The following is a 19518-nucleotide window of genomic DNA, read 5'->3' as shown; positions in this document are numbered from 1 at the left end:
GAGGATGGAGTGAGTGGGAGACGGGGCCTCGGGGAAGGGGCGGGGCAAGTGTGTTCGGTTTTGTGCAATTAGAAAGTTGGCAGCCCCTAGTCAAATACTGGCCAAATTGTAACCCTAGCATAAGCCCATCTCTGCTGGAGGCATAGATCTAGCCATTTGTGTCCATATGTACATGTCCCTGCGTGCGCTGGGGATCTAGAATGCAGTAAAATCCTTCCAAGCCCCCCCCTTTCTCTTCTCCTCTCCCGCTTGCTTCGTTCCTTTTGTAAATAGCTCTGCCAAGCCACGTGTTTGTTTTCTGTGCACGTGCTGTTCTTGCCAGCTCCATTGCACTGGGGAGGGGGAGAAATTGAGAGCAGGCTGCTGCTTTCCAAACTCTTATTTGTTTAAAGCTTAAGATTGTTTGAGAGAGCTTTTGGAGCGAGGGGGAAGTGGCAGGGGCGGCAGGGAATGAAGAAAGTAAACTGGCTGTCAAGGAAAGCAAACTTTCCAGCTGGAACTGTTGCCTGATGCTTATTGTGTGAAGAGCAGGGGGGCAAAGCAGCGCATTTACAGTCTCGCTCCTTGGGTCTGTCCAGACAGCACACAAGCGTAAAGAGAGAGGAGGGGGAAAGCCAGGAGCCAGGGACTGAGTCATGTGGGACATCCTGTTACAGTCAGTCTCTGCAAGCTGTTTGAAGCAGGATCTCTCTGGGTGGGTGGGGCTGGCTGGCCCTTGGCATCCTGATGCTGGTCCGAAACCCTGGATGCTACAATAATGGTGAATATTAAAGAATAGTATTGTCCAGGGGTGCTTTTTATGACCAATAATGTTTAGTAGCTGTGCTTGCTAAGACAAGGGTAAATCTCACGTTCTGGGGTTCACACAGCAAGTCAATGGCAGAACAGGGAGTAGGTTTCCTGACTTCTATTTTGGTGTCCCAATCCTGGCCCGGACCATCTCCCAGAAGTTATGAAGGTATTTGTCACGTGGGTGCAGCACTACAGAATTGGTTAGCATTATTTGTGGGAGGGAATATTTAACTTCAGCTATCGTAATATTTACTGGAGGAATCAGCAACTGGCAACGAAACACTGAACTTGGTTTGAATGTATATGGCAGGAAAGGATGTTGGATTTGACTGTCTGTAAGATACTTACATGGCCCCCATAACCTTAGTACCTCCCAGTCTTTAATGTGTCTATCCTCACAACACCACTGGGATGAAGGCAATGTTGCTATTTCCATTTTACAGATCAGGAACTGAGACACAGAGAGACTAAGTGGCTTGGACAAGGTCACACAGGGAGTTTATGGCAGAGCAGGGAATTGAATCCAGGTCTCTGGAGCTCCAGGCTAGCACTCTAACGACTGGATCATACTTCTTCTCAGATGAGCGGTTGGATCCAGTATGTCAAATCCTACAGTATGTTTCTCAAAGTTACCATCCCTTCAGGCCTATATCTGAACAGGTAAAGATGGAAAGGCCTGCGAACTATAGCTATTTACAGATGTCCCCTTGACTGAATCAGTAAAGGCAAACTGTGTCAGGAGAAGACATGTGGGTGTGGCCCACATTGGACTCCAGAACTCCATAAAGCAGCCCAGGGGTCATCAATAGAAGGAAGCGTCACAGGTTGTGCCATGGGTACTGCAGGTTGCCATAAAATGTGTGGTCACCTGTTTCTTTTCTCCCTGACATGGCTGTGGGTCAGTGGAAACAGTTGGCAGGAGATTGGGCTAAGGTAAGCACAAGCAAAGAGGACGGTGTGGCCAGCCGCATCACCATCTTCTGCAGTTGGAAGATGCCACCACTTGCTATCGTCCACCCTCCCTCACAGAAGAGGAGGTTGCTGCTTGTGGCCCAATGGCACACACACACACACCCAGCAGCTTCAGACCCAAGTCTTGTGGAAGGATACAGCCCAAAGTCAGGGAGCAGCCTTGCTAGTGTTTGTGAACATTGATGTGGTGTTTGTGAGCAGATGTGGTGACAATGCTCCCCATGAAACTGGACAGCTGCTCTCCTAGTCAGTCTGTTGACCTGCCCTTCCAGTGTGACCATCACTAAGGTTCTCACCCTGCCCTTGTTTCAGCTGCTATCCTGAGTGGGTGATTGTTTTCAGGGGAGCCTGAGCTGAGCTATGAATGGCTCTGCGACTAAGGAAAAGGCTGCCTGCATTTGTGTCGTGAAAGAATCAAGAGTCAGTCTCCACCTGATCGTTGGTGAGAGGGAAATCTATCACCCTTGTGTCAGGTTGGATCACAGAAACCCCCTTGGGAGCTGCCACCCAATGTACCAAGACTACCTCTGTTCCTGTTTTCCCTGCCGGCTTAGGACTCCAGCACCCTGTCTTGCTGAGCCAGACACTCCCGTCTGCTCCAACACAGCCCCAGGGTCTGAATCACTTGCCCAAAGCTGCAAGTTTACCTGAAAACAGCTCACAGAAGTTTGCTTGTCTTTAGCACTCAGATGCCCAACTCCCAATGGGGTCTAAACCCAAATAAATCCGTTTTACCCTGCATAAAGCTTATGCAGGGCAAACTCATAAATTGTTCGCCCTCTATAACATTGATCGAGAGAGATGCACAGTTGTTTGCTCCCCCAGGTATTAATACATACTCTGAGTAAATTACTAAATAAAAAGTGATTTTATTAAATACAGAAAGTAGGATTTAAGTGGTTCCAAGTAGTAACAGACAAAACAAAGTAAGTCACCAAGCAAAATAAAATAAAATGCGCAAATCTATGTCTAATCAAACTGAATACAGATAATCTCACCCTCTGAGATGCTTCAGTAAGTTTTTTTTCTCAGGCTGGACACCTTCCAGGCCTGGGCACAATTCTTTCCCCTGGTACGGCTCTTGTTCCAGCTCCGGTGATAGCTAGGGGATTCTTCATGATGGCTCCTCTCCCTCTCTGTTCTCTTCCACCCCTTTATATATCTTTTGCATAAGGCGGGAACCCTTTGTCCCTCTGGGTTTCCACCCCCACTCACTGGAAAAGCACCCAGGTTAAAGATGGATTCCAGGTCAGGTGACATGATCACATGTCACTGCAAGACTTCATTACCCACTTGCCAGCACACACATATACAGGAAGACTCACAGGTAAACACAGCCATCTGCAGACAATGGTCCTGGTTAATGGGAGTCATCAAGACTCCAAACCACTATTAATGGCCCACACTTTGCATAATTACAAAAGGCCCTCAGTTATATTTCATATTTCTAGTTTCAGATACAAGAGTGATACATTTATACAAATAGGATGATCACACTCAATAGATTATAAGCTTTGTAATGATACCTTACAAGAGACCTTTTGCATGAAGCATATTCCAGTTACATAATATTCACTTATATTTTTATAAAACTATTCCAGTTACATTATATTCACTTATTATGTTTTTATAAAACCATATAGACTGCACAACGTCACAACCCTCTTCTGAGAACTCGCTGTCACCTCCAGCCCCTGGAGCTTCACCACAGAGCCCTTGAGGAGCAGGATGCCATGGCAGGCCATGAAGTCATAGATTTTTAAGGCCAGAAGTGTCTATTATACCACCAGGAGTGACCTCCTGCATAAGACAGGCTATAGAACTTTCTCCAGTTACTCCCGTATTAAGCCTAGTAGTCTATGGATTAGCTTGGTCCGAGCCCATTCAGGAGTTAGAGCACAGGGATAGCACCCTGTAGGTAAGCCAGAATTGGATCAGGAGCCAGCAAAGAGGCCAAAGCACTGTCCTCAGGCAATAATTTTTCTCTTCTCGATTGGTCTCTGGCACTGACAGAGCTACATCCCATAGGGCTCTTTCCTTTAAATGTTACTGACGTACCATTTCAGTGGGAAACTGAGCATAGAGAGTCAGACGAGCTCAGTTTCTGCCCACAATTTTTTCAGGTTTTCTCAATTTAAAAAAAAAAAAAGATTTCGTGCTGGTCAAAAGCATTTGCCTGACAGCCTTTGGAGACCGAAATCCTCTATTTATTCCCAAACAAAAACCATCACTAAAAGTGATCTGCAAAGGAAAACATTTCTGGGTTATGCTCTTTTTTGCTTCTTTATGATATATACAGAAGGGTTCATTTTTCTCCCCACGAAAAGTTGTGCTTCATATTCAAAATTCTTGCCTTACCTTAGTTTTTCCCTGGAAGACCCAATACACGAGTAGGTTTATGATGAGAGCTGTGTGATGAATCAATTTTTTTTTCAGTTTGGTGGCTAAACCAAAAAACTAAAATATTTCAGTTTGGCTCAGCCGAAAATTAAACATGTTCATTTTTTGGTGGGGGGCAAAATGAAATGGTGAAAATATTTCATTTCAATTTCAAAGGTTTTTTAAAAAATGTTTTTAAATAAAATTAGTCAAATTCCAAAACAAAAAAACCTTTTGAAAACAAAAAATCAAAATGTTTAGATATTTCCAAATGTTTTTCTAACAGAAACAGTTTGCCAAAATTGACCTGAATTTGCAAATTGCAGATTTGTGTAGACCAAAACATTTTTTGGTGAAAAAGGTTTTGCACAGGTCTGTTTATGACATCACAAATACTAAGAAAATGAAAGCTAAGCAACTAAACAGGGAGGGATTTTTAGTCAGAATGTTCATATTTTGACAATATCTAACTAACTCAAATGCCTGATAAACTGCTGTGAGGAAAAATCTCATTGTTAAAGATTCAATATTGTTGCACCTTCCAGTAAGGGCAGAGAAAGCTCCCAGTCCACATCTCTGGTCCCCCAGGAGAAAACAGGGAAGACTAGAAATATCAAAAATTTCAAATCTCATATTTTTTAAAAAACAAAACAAACAAAAACCCATCACCCAAACCAAACTGCATGTGTGTCTCTGTAAGAGCATGTACATGCATGCTTGCATGCGCACACAGAGTTTATTTGGAACAAACCTTCCAGGTTTCCTCTAATACATCATAAAGAAGCAAAAAAGACACTTTTTTCCCCTTTGCCTTTCACCTTTAAAACTCGGCAGCAGACCACTGTTGGGACTGACCTCACACTGCACTGGTTAAATAAAATAGCATCTGAGCTACATGTCAATTTTGAAGAGAGTGCAAACTCACTGGCAGTTTTCCCTGTACAGTGTGTGATGGGGGATGCCTCCAAAGCCAGTCAGCTGGAAATTAAACTTTGAATTGATTGTACTAGCAAGTCATTTGTCCTGTCTGCCCTGTACACCCTTTTGGATTTGATGTTAACTGGGTTAAACTAGCCTCAGACTCGTTGACTGGAATTCTGGGCCTGCTTCCACTGAAGGCAAGGCAAAGGTCATTTTGACTTCAGTGGCAGCAGGATCAAACCCTTTTTATGATCTAGAAATGTTACTGCAGGAAAACTCTGGTGGGCCATTGGATTACAAAAGTTTGGTCAATTCTCTCTAGAGCAAATGACTAACCCTAGAAGGGATTCCTATGCTGACTGTGTGACATACTTGGCAAGCATGTGTATATTTTTTAAAAAGCTGAATGTTTAAAAACATGTGTCCAAGTTTTCTTTCTGCTTTGTGGGACAACCCATTTCCTCACTGAGACAAGAAAGACACTGGTTTATCACTTGCAAATTCTTTGTGTTTTGCCTGAAGCTATTTACTGGTGTGACCTTTGTTTTCATTATATTCTTGCTGCCAAATCTATGCTGTCTCAGAACTACAATTAAAAATATTACCACCAAGACTGTCAAAAATAGGACCCTAAAGTTAGGCTCCTTAATCCATATTTTGGCATCTGAATAAGTTGCCTGATTTTCAAAAGTATGAATAACTGTCATCTCTGAATCTGAGCGCACTGCGCAATAAACTATTTGGAGAACAAGTTCTGTAATCAGAGTCAGTGATGGTAGTTATTGACAGCTGTCCAGTACCCCGAGCTCCATGTTTGACATTTCTAAAGTATTTCTGTGTGTTTATTAACTGGCTATATTAGTTCGTGGCAGTGGAGTTTTTGGTTTTGTGGTTAATAAGTTTTATTTGCATCTATATTTTTGTGTGTTTTTCAAAGAGAGAAAAATGTATCAGTAGCTATTGGAGTGAGTGGATACTGTGAAATATATTGTCAATGGTACTGTAACCCTGACCCATATCATGTGACTGAGACGTGGAAGAAAAGATCAATCTCTTCCCAGCTTTTCTTTGTCATATCCTTATTACACTATGCAGTCCTCCTCCTTTGGAAGACTATAAAGCAGTCAGCAGCCCATTCCATGACTATTCAATCCAGACCAGGTTTTAGTGAAGCCTGGTGCAGTGACACTAGATATCTGTCAGTCTGGGACAGCTTCAAAAAAGAATTACCTTTTCAGTCAGCACAATGGGGTCCTGCCTCTTTATTGCCTCACACCCTAGTGACTGGTGTGAGCAGGGCTGGCGCAACCCATTAGGCGACCTAGGCGGTCGCCTAGGGCACTACAATTTGGGGGGTGGCGACCGCGGCGGTATTTCGGCAGTGGGACCTTCCGCCGCCTCTGTGGGGGGCAGCATTTCGGGGCAGGACCTTCCCCTGCGTAGGGCGGCAGAAAAGCTGGCGGCGCTCCTGGGTGTGAGGCCTTGCTGGGCAGGAGGGTTTTCTTGGGGCTCTTTTGGAGATATGCATCAGTTGGGGAAGGCAATGAGAAAACAGGACTGTCTGATTATTGCTGATTTAATCTCTCTAGCAGTCAGGGCAAAACACAGCATAGTGGGACCTGCCAAACACCAGCTCCAACATTCAGCCATCTCCCTTTCCCTCCTCAAACCCCTCTTCTCTATTTTTCTCCCTTTCTGCCTCCCTTGCTCCCACCGCCTCTGACACCCTTGGTCTTTTGCCCAGCATTGTTTCCTTCGCATCTGCCTAGCCTGTCTCCTTTCAGACCTTCCTCCTGCCCAACAGGCAATTACAGCCCCTGCCCCAGACTTCAAGTGTTGTTTTGTTGGGAAAGGATGAGAATGAAAAACAAACTCAGCGCCCGGAGTAACGTATCCAAGCCACAGGCACATCTGTATCTCTGGGACAGCGACTCCCGGCAGAGGAGTATCAGTTCTCCCTCTGCTCCTCTCTCTGGCTGATACTCTGTCCGTTGTATTTGGCTCAGTAAGGAAACCCTGGGGTTCAGGGCTGGGTTAAACCTAATTGGGGCCTAGACTCAAACAGGCCAAAGCTCCTTCCACCCCCTCCTTCTGACCAATCGTGGAACTGTTGGCTCCTAGCTTGCCAACGCTACGGACTCTTTCCCAGTCCTCCTGATGAATTCCAACATGCTGCCAGTACCCCTCTGTGCCGTGTATCTTTGATTCAACTTGTGTGGATCCATAGGTCCCCCTTCCAGGCCAGGGCCCAGATCCTGCCATATTCCACACTGCTTGTCTGGGATACAATTCTTTTTGCCTTCTTTTTTTAAACCAGTTGAGGGTTGTTGCTTTTTTGTGTATGGTTTGGTTACTTGTTGGGGTTTTTTTTTTTTTTTTTTTTTTTTTTTAGTTCTTCCTACTACAGTAGAAGGCTGTGATTGTGTGCTACTGCTCCAGGAAATGCCATACACCCAGCCACAGCCCAGGGGGATAGGGGACAAAAGTGGCTTTAAAATTACCTTTGCCCTCTTCTGATTCTGGGCTGGTTGGGGACCAAAATGGCCACTGGCATAACTTTGATAGCCCAGGAAGCTTCTCTGAATTACAGCAGCCCTGCTTACGCTGTTTGTGGGTAGCTGTGCCACCCAGTCTCTGTGCTACAGGTTCTGGGCCTGCCCCGGTATATCCCCTCCCTCAGCATGCTTGAGGCGGTGAGCAGCCTGTGCAGGCCGGCCTTGGACTGACCATGCGGTGCCTACACTGAGGAAGTCCTCCTTTAGCTGACTAGGAGGCCAGAGCAGGAGGAAAAATCCCTCCTGAAATTGTTTACCACTGTTGCAGTCTGTCACTCTCCTTTGCAACCCCTCTCTCCAAGTGTGTCTGCCTCACCTGCCCATGCTCCCCCTCCCATCCCTCTCTCTCTCTCTCCCTTTGACTACCATATCCCTCTGTGAAGACAGAGCAGGAGAACTGAATAGTTGAGAGAGAATGAGAGACGTGGAATATAGTGAATTGAGGGGGTTTAAGTTAAATAAAAACAAAGACACATGTCACTGATTAGTTGTGGCCTGTCATCTAGGAGTCGGGTGCCACTTGTTTGCCTGCAGGTCAAAATACTGCAGCTGGATTTGAAAGGAGGAGGTGGATGGGTAACTTCATGAGTCCAATAATGTAACACATCCTAAAGTGAGAATAATCCCTGTAAATTACACTATAAACACTTTGGGGGCAGGGATCGTCTTTTACTATGTGTTTGTACAGCACCTGGCACAACCGGGCCTCGAGCCTGACTGTGGCCTCTGAGTAATACTATAATGCAAATAGCAGATAACTAGTATTCTGGGGTGGCAGAAGATAGGATGCTGGACTAGATGGGCAAATGGTCTGATCTAATACAGTAAATCCCTTGCTTCTAAAATCAATGTGGTATTAACCCATGGTATTCTGACATTGTGTTTTTTGCAACTCCACATCACACTGTTGTCTATGTGCGACCCTGTCCCCTGCATTTCTCACATCTCAATACTCTGTGCAGATGCAATGTTTTGTTGCAGAGCCCAAAATAAGTTGAACCATGTAACTGTTCAGTGAGCTGAGGTTGCAGCATCCATGGGACAAACTCAAAAAAACAGAGGCTGAGGGGAAGAGGATATCCGGTGGTCTGCCAGATAGGTACTGCAAACCTCCATGAGGAGAGCAGTGACATTGCTGTTGGTTTTACAGGCTGATCCTTCCCTGTTCTCCAAAAGCTTGTTTAGGGTGCAGGGCAGGTTGAGTTGCAAAGCTGTGGACTGCTGCTTGGAATCTCACAGGATGATACTACACCTCAACCCCGATATAACGTGACCCGATATAACATGAATTTGGATATAACATGGTAAAGCAGTGCTCCGGGGGGGAGGGGCTGCTCTCTCCGTCGGATCAAAGCAAGTTCGATATAACGCGGTTTCACCTATAACGCGGCAAGATTTTTTGGCTCCTGAGGACAGCGTTATATCTGGGTAGAGGTGTATTAAGAGGAATGAAAGGTTCATTGACTCATTGAGATTTTCCCTTATGCAAATCCTGGAGATGTCCTGTCTCTCTGGGGACTGTCAGATATTAAAGTGACACTAGAGGGGCTGTTAGCCAAAAGGCTGGAATTTCTGCAGCTAGATCAAGGAGGAAAGGGGTAGAGAAGATGGTAAGAGAAGTCATCTAAAGCCTGTTGGCAGCTTTCCCCGGTGGGAGTTGAATTTAGGGGGGTTGTTTGGTTAGGTGTTTCCACCCCTGCCTATGTTGCTCAGAGAAGGAGTAGGAAGAGGGCAGCAGGTCTGAGCTTGACCATGGCACAGCTTCTGCTTTCTTGGAGCATTTTATTTCTGAAGAGGTTTCATAGCACAGTCTGCCTGGGCCTTTTCAGCAATCAGGGCTGCGCTCAACAGACAAGGGCCAAGCCACCTGGGGAAAGATGACTCCACCAGAAGGACCCAAAGCCACCTCCATGTCAACTTGGGCTGGACGTTTGCCCGAAGAGCAGGCTTGGGAATATCTTGACAGCTGGCCCACTGCATGCTTATTCGTTGCTTCCTTCTCCTTCGTCTTCAACTATCTCTCTTCTCCCCCGCCCCAACCCAGAACTCCAGCCCTTCTCCGAGCCCCCAGCCTCTCCAGATTAGAGCTCTCCAGGGACTTCGGCCTTTTGAAAGGAAGAAAGAAAGAAAAAAGGGAGGGGGGGAGGAAGAAAGAGGGGGAACAGAAGAATGAAAACCGACCCAAGGGGCAATAGTCCCTCGAGCCATCTCACTGCATTACAATGAATGTGGACTCTATTAAGCTCCGTTCTGCCTGTTAGTGTTTCCCAGGGCAACACAGCTCCCATATGGCAAGCATGCAGCAGATTAGGGTAGGCCTCTAGGCCTCATTGAAGGCCTGAGGCTTGACTGGCAGTTGAACCCCCTCCTCGCTTCTCCTCACACTTGACACTGCCTGTGTTTATCTAAAGCAAAAGGGGTGGTGGGGGTAGTGGGGGGGGGGGAGGGGCATTTGGAAGGTTATTGTCCTGGGCAATGAGAGATAGGAGAGGAGAAGGGCTGAGGCAGGCAGGGATGGAGAAAGGGATGTGGGGGTGGGGAGGAAGGAGTTGAGGTGCAGTAGAAGGGGGTTAGGAAAGCGAGAAGGTGAGGGGGGGAGAAGGAAGGCCTCATAAATATTCAGGAGGGGTGTTGAATGGGGAGAGGAGAAATAAAGCAGATGGAATTCGTGTTAAAGAACAGCCACAATCGCCCTCCAAAAACAAGAAAAGAAAAGCGCACGGCCTTAAAGGAGCGTAGGGAGCGGCGTTTATCCAATTAGCAGGGTTGTCAAATTGAATTTATACAGAATGGAAGGGGGAGTTGGGGGGGAAATTAAGTGTGTGGGATGTGGGGAGGGGGGCGAGATATCGAAGAAAAGATACGAGTTTTCTTTTTTCTTTACACTTTAGCAAGGAGGTTTTATCCTTTAAAGAGCTGAAGCCATTGTCTGGGTGGGCAGAGGGTAGAGAAACTTGGATGATTACTGTTTGGTGCAAGACTCCTTTTTGGGGAAGGGCGATAGAATAAGGAAGGTTACAGAACGAGGCACAAGTCTGGGATGTGACAGGAAAATGCGGACATCCCTTTTGCTGGCCTTGTATATTTGTAATGAATTTAGGACTGGTTAAAGGTGTTGGGTTTTGGCAGCACAGGGAACTGAAGTCCTCTATGCACAGGCCAGGTACACCACAGGGCAAGCTTCCCTCACATAGTGCCCCCTATCCATCCATCCCAACTCAGAAGGACCACTTCTCAGTTGAGATGGGAGTCCAGATTCCATAGCCAATTCAGCCTTTGCTGTGCTGCTGAAACTGCCTAGGAGGGGGCTAACTGGCATTGCTGACAGCTGCTCACTAGAAAATGATACTCATTTCACATAGGCCACCAAAGAGCTGTCAGATACGACTGATATTCTCTCACTAATGACCTGAGCCAAACTAGCAATGGAATGCTCTCTATCCCATTCCTATTCTTGAACCATCCAATCTCTCTATAGTGGTACCATGCGCTCTAGTAGAATAGAGTTTTGAGGAGCAATAGCCTCATATTAGAGGAAGATGAAATGGCTTATAACAGTGGTTATGTATTTGGTTTGGTTCTGTTTGCATGAACAGTTCTGCTCCAAGTGTGTGGGTTATTTTCCATTGTGGGCCTACTTAATTCTTTCTGGTGGGTACTTCTGCCTCTATACTCAAAGCCATTTTAAGCAAATTTCTGATCGCTCCCTGCAAAGTCCTCTGATACACCCCCTCCCAAGTATGATCCACAACTTACAAGGCAAACTTGCTGCTTTGCAAAACAGTGATGCTGTGCTCACCCCAAGTTATGTTCAGGATGCTTTAACCATCTCAACACTGAGGATGAGTTTAGTCTGATATTTCTGACAGGTTTCAGAGTAGCAGCGTGTTAGTCTGTATCTGCAAAAAGAACAGGAGTACTTGTGGCACCTTAGAGACTAACAAATTTATTTGAGCATAAGCTTTTGTGGGCTACAGCCCACTTCATCAGATGCATAGAATGGAACATATAGTAAGAAATATATATACATACAGAGAACATGAAAAGGTGGAAGTAGCCATACCAACTGTAAGAGGCTAATTAATTAAGATGAGGTATTATCAGCAGGAGAAAAAAAACGTTTGTAGTGATAATCATGATGGCCCATTTTAGACAGTTGACAAGAAGGTGCGAGGATAGTTAACCTGGGGAAATAGATTCAATATGTGTAATGCCACTCCCAGTCTCTATTCAAACCCAAGTTAATGGTATCTAGTTTGCATATTAATTCAAGCTCAGCAGTTTCTCGTTGGAGTCTGTTTTTGAAGCTTTTCTGTTGCAAAATTGCCACCTTTAAATCTGTTACTGAATGGCCAGAGAGGTTGAAGTGTTCTCCTACTGGTTTTTGAATGTTATGATTCCTGATGTCAGATTTGTGTCCATTTATTCTTTTGCGTGGAGACTGTTCGGTTTGGCCAATGTACATGGCAGAGGGGCATTGCTGCTGGGCCAGAGTCTGATCTCAGGAACAGCCAGCAAGAACCATAACGTTTGAGAGGCTGAGTGTCTCTCTTTTCATTTTTTCCTTCCTGTCCTCCCTCCAAAAAAATCATTTAACATTTTTGAGGAGAAAGAAAAAACAAAACAAAACTTGGATATTCAGTACAAAAAATGGCATTAATTGAAAGTCACGGAGTTAAGCATTCCAAAGTCAAAAAATGTGCTTTCGTCTTAACTTTGGCAATCTTAATTCTTTCTCTATATGCATATGCATTATGATTCCGTATTTGAGAATTAGTAAGGACTGTAATACAAATATCACAAATATTTGCCTACAACTTTAGATACACCAGTCAGTTTTCCCTCCTGACCCAAGTTCTCCCTAAATAGAGTCCACGGAGTGTGCAGCTACTGTTAAATCTTTTCTCACCGCTACAGCTATCCCACGCTTTAAACTGCTCCAGAAGAGTGAATATAACTAACGTGACTTCCCCAACAATGTCAAGCTCTAAAATTAACCCTGTTTAGACTCTCTGCTGTGGGGGCGAGTGGTAACTTACCTCCTAATGCTACTTAATATTTCAGTTTCAAACTAGCATGGCCTAGTATAGAGTGGTTTGAGATCTACAGAAGAAAAGTACTATATAAGTGCTACATGTTTGTTTATTACATGTGTAATAGTAGTGACTAGTGGGTCCCAACTGTGCTAGGCACAGTACAACGTAAGAGACAATCCCTGCCCGATAGAGCTTACATTCTAAATAGACAAAACAGACAAAAGATGAGAGAGAAAATATTATCCCTATTTTATAGATGGGGAACAGAGGCAGAGAGAGATTCAGTGACTTGCCCGAGGCCCAGAAGGTTTCTGTGGGAGTGCCTGGAATTGAACCAGATCTCTGGAGGTGCCCAGTTCAGTGCCTTAACCACAAAACAATCCTTCTCTTCCAGATATACTTCTCCCCCCCCCCACCCCCCGCATCCAAGAAGGAACCCCCTGTCTAGCAGCCTGGAACAACCAAAAATTTAGTCCTTAGCACAGCAGCTGTGCCGCTGTCGCATTTTAAGTGTAGGCAAGCCCTAAGCTTGTATCTGGATCTAGAGCCAAAAGTCCCCGCTGTTTGAAGCCTGGGTATTTGATAGGGATGGTCTCTCAGAAATCCAGTGTGCACAGACTGGTGCATCTGACCTGATGCTGACAATGCAAACTGGCCTCCTGCCTCAACTTCCTTGTAAATGTCACCAAATAACAGAAGAAATGGATGGTTTACTCTCTCGGACTGTGAGTGTCGTTAACTCCTCTGGCTTTTCTCAGCCAGTGGTGGTCCCTACTATCTGGGACAAGAGCACATGGCTAATTTATGGGTGCGTCCCTACTAAAGTGTGGTTTGGGGCACAGCTGTTCTGAGGTGGTGGATACGAGGATACTGAGGCAGGAGTCCTGGTTTTCATATTCAGCTTCAGCTCTGATGTGCTGGGCAGTCAGTGCAGCTAGGATTTTTAAAGGCAGCTCGGCTCAGCAGCTTGTCACCAAGGGGAGACAACTGGGACCTTCAAAACACACACACACACACACACACACACACATACTAATTTTATTTTATTTTTATTTTTTTAGATGATTCAATCTGACTACCAATCACAGTGGGACATCCATGTTTTCTTATTTGACAGCTGCCCTGAGATCCAGATTGTCCTTAGAGAAGGCCCCTTACTACTCTTTCCTTGGCCTGCCCATACCTCCCTCAGCTTTAGTATATCTGGTGCCCATACTACTGTAGGCCAGTGGGAGATGGCTTAGCATTGTGCTAGCCTTGTTCTCAGCTCAGGTTGTGCTGGGGGATATAGGGAGAGCAGGAAATAATTAAAAAAAATAACAGTAATACTTGGCACTGCTGTTGCGCCTTTTCTCAGAACTAAAAGCACTTTAAGAAGGTGGTGGTATCCCTATTTTACAGATGTGGAAACTGAGGCACAGACAGGCACAGTCCCTTGACTAAGGTCACCGAATGAGGCAATGGCAGGGGAACAGAACCAAAGCATCTTCACTCAGAGTCCTATGCTCTAGTCACTGAATCACAAGGCCAGCCCATGCTAATCCAGTCCGTAGCCCAAGAGATGTGGGGGAAAGAGGGTTGTCCAGAGACAGGGTACACTCTCCTGGGCTTCAGCATTCTTTCTCATGGTCTGTTCTGGCTTTTCATTTTTCCTTCCTCACAGGCCATTCCCACTCTCCTGGAGCTGTAAAGGGCATGTTGATGCCCAAGGGTAGAAAGGGGCTGTTTTCCATTTGGGACCCTCATAAATTACAGGCAGTGTGGTAGTAACAGGAATTGTTTGGCTGGCCCTCATTAAGCAGGAGGGGGCCTAGGTCTGTGGGCAGCATTTCCTCAGTAAAACCTTCAGCTTCTAATCAGCCAACACTTCTGTTGCTGCCTGTGTTTAATGCAAAGCGTGCTTGCTCTCGCTCCATCTCCTCCTCACATCTCTCTTCTGTCTCCTACTCTCTTCCCTCCCCTCCCGACCTCATTCTCTCTTGCCCCCCTGCCCCCATCCACTCCACCCCCTAGTGCAGTGTGTGTGGCAGGGAACTAGGCTGACAGCTTTTTCACCCCACACATCTGATGCAGCCCTTGTTAATCTCACTATGCTAATGGCCCAGTTCTTTGATTTACTGGGCTGTCTGAAAGGGACTTGGTACCTTCACTGCACTGACAGGAAATTGTTATTTTAACCTGACAGGAAATAATTAAAAAAAGAAAGAAAATGGTCTCTCTCTCTTTTTTTTTTTTTTTTTGGCTGTCAAAGCCCCCCCCCCCCCCAACCATGACTTTAACCCTTTCTTTCCCAGAACCGTGGTGAGTGTGAGGTTTTGATAGTGTAGGGCTCACATCTTGATGCAAGGAAAAGGGGTGTTTCTCAGTGTAGCTCCCTTCAGGAGAGGAGAAGAGGAAGTTAGCGACATTTTGAGTAAGGTCTCACTACACATTTGGGTAGAAAGATGGAAATCGTTCCCGTGGGACTGCAGTCCTACCAGCGCCTAATGCCAGGGGAAGCACGTACTGGGCATGCAATCGGAATCTAGCTGGGAGACGGGGACATTTCACAAATCGGGGATTGAGCCAGGTTGGTTACAGGAACACTATTGAGATAGAAATCAGTCTACTTACTTGCCTGTGTTACTGCCACCACGTTAGGACCAGAATTTTCATTTGATATGTTGGGAGCTGAGCGCTTTCGACAATCTGGTTCTGATTGTGCGTGCGACTGAGCATATGAAAATCAGTTTCTGGATATTAACTGTTCTTTCCATTTTAATTATTTCTTTCATTTTTCCCCATTTATGCTAGCTGTTTACTTTTTGCACTTGGCTCCTAGCTATGAAAGGAAAGGTCATTATTTAATGCCGGGACTCCGGCTGGGGGCTTGGGGAAGAACCACACCCTTACTGTGTTAAATGTCCTGTTCTTCTCATTCCACCTACAGCACCATTTAATTGATCAAGTGCCAAATGAATGGATCAGTCTCCATTTTCTGCCACCTGTTGCCCTTCACCTTTCTGCCAGTGTTGGCAATCAGTTTTGTAATTTGTGTGCGCATGGATGGTCCTAGCTGGGAAGGGTGCATTGCACGTATGTGCTTGTTGCCTCAGTGCAAAGCCTTTGGCAAGGGGTTTATGGAGGCCTGCAGGGAGGTCCTTCCCCCAAGCACATACTCCAAGAAGCACCCCTTTTTTCCTTCCAGTATTCATTCCTCTCTCTGCCAAAGCTGTCCACATGGACAGTGAACTGAGCTAGTCTGTTTCACTCGCTGTAGGCTTCCAGCACTGCAGGGGGAAACTTAAATCCGACCCCCCAAAATTGTATTGATTGTTTTGTTTTAATTTCCTGAAAACATTTCTGTTCTTGTTAGATCTTATAAAACAACAACCCGCATTTTAGGCCTAAGCTACCTGACGATCTTGTCTATACTAGTATAATTAGTACCTGTACTTTAGCAACTGCCAGCAATAGCACAGCTGCATCATTGGTGACAGAGGCATAAGCACTTGCCTAGAAGGGGCTCAGGCATTTTTATTGCCGTGCTCTGAGCAGGGTTGGAGATAGCACCTCCTTAGTCCTGTCTACACTAGGGGTTTGGCGTCAGTACAGCAGCAATGTTGTTTGCATTTATTGACATAAGGATATTAATTTTGCTAGTGTAGACACACCTTAAGGCACTAATTACAGGTTTACAGTGCAACAGTTGCGTGGGTGAGTAGGTGATACTCTTGGCAGGAGGAGTCACTGGACAAGTTGTTACTCCTTGGCTGTGGGGGCATGGGAGGATAAGGAGGATGGGAAATAGTCAATATCATTTTCTAACTAGTATCCTATGGAGCTTCCCATGTGTAATGGTATTAGGTCTTATATCCTCTGTCTGATGCAGTCACTAAAGAGTGACTTTACCTCATCTCTCTGTGGTATCTGCAAAGCACCCATCACTGCGGTATCATATTGTACATATCAATTTATTATGCAGGTCTTAATTAGATTCTTTCGGTGTCTCTCCCCAATCTGAGGCTGGCATTTGCTTTTTCCCTACCTTCTCTCATTCCTCTTCCCTCTTGCCATTTTCATGTGCCTCAATGACTTATTCTGTGTAGGTTCTTATATGGCCCTCACTGCTGTAGTAGCTGAACATCTCCACAGTCTGTATTGCGTTTATCTTCACAACCTCCCTCTGAGGTAGGGAGAGCCATTACCTCCATTGTATAGATGGTGAAATGGGGCTGAGAAAAACTAGGTGACTTGCCAAGGAAATCTGTGACAGAACAGGGAATTGAACCTGTGAGCTACTAGCTACTGGATGCCCTTGCTACTGTATCATCCTTCCTTTCTCAGCTTCATTGTATGCTGATGATCATGGTATAGAAATGGGATTTACATCTTGGTGTAAATTCTGGCCAGCTTGTCTCTGTCTGCACTCCTCTAGGAGGGGGCTGCACAGCTGGCATGGAGAATCCATAGGCCATAGAGAATCCCAACACTGCTAGGGACTGAACCTGGCCTCTTCTGCTGCATTATCACGTGGAGCTGAGAGTCTTTGAGAGTCACAGCTATAGTGAGGTAGTCCCTGAGGCAGGCCTTAGCTCATGTATGTCTTGGTAGATTAGGACCAAGGCTTTCAGTTCAACCTGGAAGTGAAGAGAGTGCCAGCAGAGCGAGTGGAGCGCTGAAGTGAAGTGCTCACAATGACCGTGCTAAATGGGTGGTAGCTTCTGTGTGACGCTCATGCTCACACCCGGGTAAAGAAAGATGTAATTGTCTTTCCTGGAGGTAACAAAGGCCTGGATCACAGCGGTATGGTCCTTGTTGGACAGAGAAGGGCACAATCTCCTGACCAGCCTGGCATATCCTTCCCACCACTGCAATCTGCGGGTGATCACACGTGTTCAATAGATCTCAGAACTGTAGCTGGCAATTTCCTGAGGTTTCAGATAATGAAGTCCTTTGATAAAATAAAAGTGAGTGGGAATTTGTGTAATAGTTGAAGAGCTTAAATCTGCCATGAGCAACTTGAGGGCAATGTGAACACACCCACTTGGGCTGGTCTGGCAGTGTGTCCTGTGTAGACCAGAGCTTCTCAACCTTTTTGATACCAGGGACTGGTTTGCTGCCTTCCTAAAGTGTGTCCGAGAGATCTGAGGGACTGGCGCTGGACCACAGACAGGTCGTTGAGAAACACTGCTGTAGAGGACATTGTGGGACAGACAAAGTGAGCATGTTATTATATAGATACTGATAAGTAAGGGGGCTGATTCTAATTTATGCTAAGCCTTCTTCACACAAATCTGGTAGTGTAAACAAGCCTGAAAGTGGGTGTAAATTATTTGCAATAGAAATGTATTATAGTTACATCTACTTTGAGGACTCTTTATATTGCGGGAGTGACAAAAAGGCAAAATGAGAATCTGGCCTGATATATTTATACACCAAATTAATTAAGAGTGATCCCATAGCACGCTACACTCTATCACTACACCCACTTCGGAAAAGCAGCCACTCTGAGGTGGAATGTGGCAGCTGTTTAACAACACACCTCAACACTGCACAATAGTTTAAGATAGGAATTGAAAAAGAATGTCATCTACCCATGGAACTCATCCAGTTGGAAGGCATCCATATATTCCATTTGCTATGTATTTATTTATGATGTGTGAACTGGAGGGAGGAAGCTTGGATTGGCTTGTAGAGGTTGAATTCATCAATGGCAAGATCTGCAGAAAAGCCCTTTCTTTTGAATTGCCTGAAGGATACCTTCTATCTCAGCCCTTACCCACTTCGCAACCCCATCCCACCAAGCATGGCATACACAAATACACACCCGGCATTTCTTGGCCTGTAAGCACCCTGGAGCGTGACATCTCCAGTCCTAGCTCAGGAACCCCCTCTGTTAGAGATCTGATGTTGCCAGGCCTCATGCCTGAAGCATTCATGGTATAATTTTCTTTTCTTTTCCCTTTAATTGAAATGGACATGCCGCATGTGTGTGCTAAGCTCAGCATAGGCTGCGGGAGTGATGACTGTGGTGTAAAAGCCTAGGGAGATAGCACTGCTTTGCAGAATCCAGACACCAGGAGGATGCCAGTAGCAATTCGACAGCTGATAATGCGGCTCTTCCGATGGCAAAAAAAATTTAGATTTCTTTTAGTACTAATAGTCTCCCTTGTTGGCCTCCATGGTCTAGTCTGTCTTTGGCTTCTCCTCTGACACTACAAACAAGGGGACCAGCCAGCCAGCTGGTGCCAGTAATTAACACTTCTAAGCAGCACGGTCCAGCTGGCGATTTCCTGTGCTAAGAAGTGCTACAATTAGTACTCAAACCCCTTGCACATATCCCCACATCATACAGGAGGAATGTCTCCTTTCTTTAAATCCTTTGCCTTTGATTGCAGGTGATCTTGGTTTGACATGCAAGGTTTCCCTGAGCAGAGCTGGGTGGAATGCTGTTGGCAACAAAACCCTGGAGCCACCCTACACTGCTTATTTATTGGGGGTTCATTCCAAATTCAGATTAGGTTCATCACAAGGGTGTCTGAAATTTGTGACTCTTGCAAGCAGTGCTGTGATGTTCTGAATCCAAATCGCGTGAAGTTTGCTGGGATGCAAACCTAGCCAGCACTCCGAGCTGTTTGGCCCAACTTTTCTCCTTTCAGTGTTGGATTCCTTCAAACCTGAAATGTGCATCAAATGGGGAAATCTCTATGAATTGGAACTGGAGACATAGATCCAGGGATGACATAACAATTTCTCCATGTGATAAATGTCGTTTCCAAAGAGCATGTGTGGGCCCCTTCGCTGCTTTTCCCAGCATGTAAACCAAAATGCTGTCTTATATCCACAGCCATGGAGGGAGGCAACAGCATTTGGCAAACTAA

The 19518-nt window shown here is 45.5% G+C and overlaps 1 protein-coding gene across 1 annotated transcript in view; it reads left to right on the top strand.

Annotated features, from left to right (window-relative positions):
• BOC (BOC cell adhesion associated, oncogene regulated) overlaps positions 1-19518 on the top strand; it is an 82550-nt gene that overhangs the window by 24498 nt on the left and 38534 nt on the right.

The sequence above is a fragment of the Trachemys scripta genome, chromosome 1, assembly GCF_013100865.1.
Source record: "Trachemys scripta elegans isolate TJP31775 chromosome 1, CAS_Tse_1.0, whole genome shotgun sequence".
In the NCBI taxonomy this organism is placed as follows: domain Eukaryota; kingdom Metazoa; phylum Chordata; order Testudines; family Emydidae; genus Trachemys; species Trachemys scripta.
This window is presented reverse-complemented; position numbering and strand designations above follow the sequence as displayed.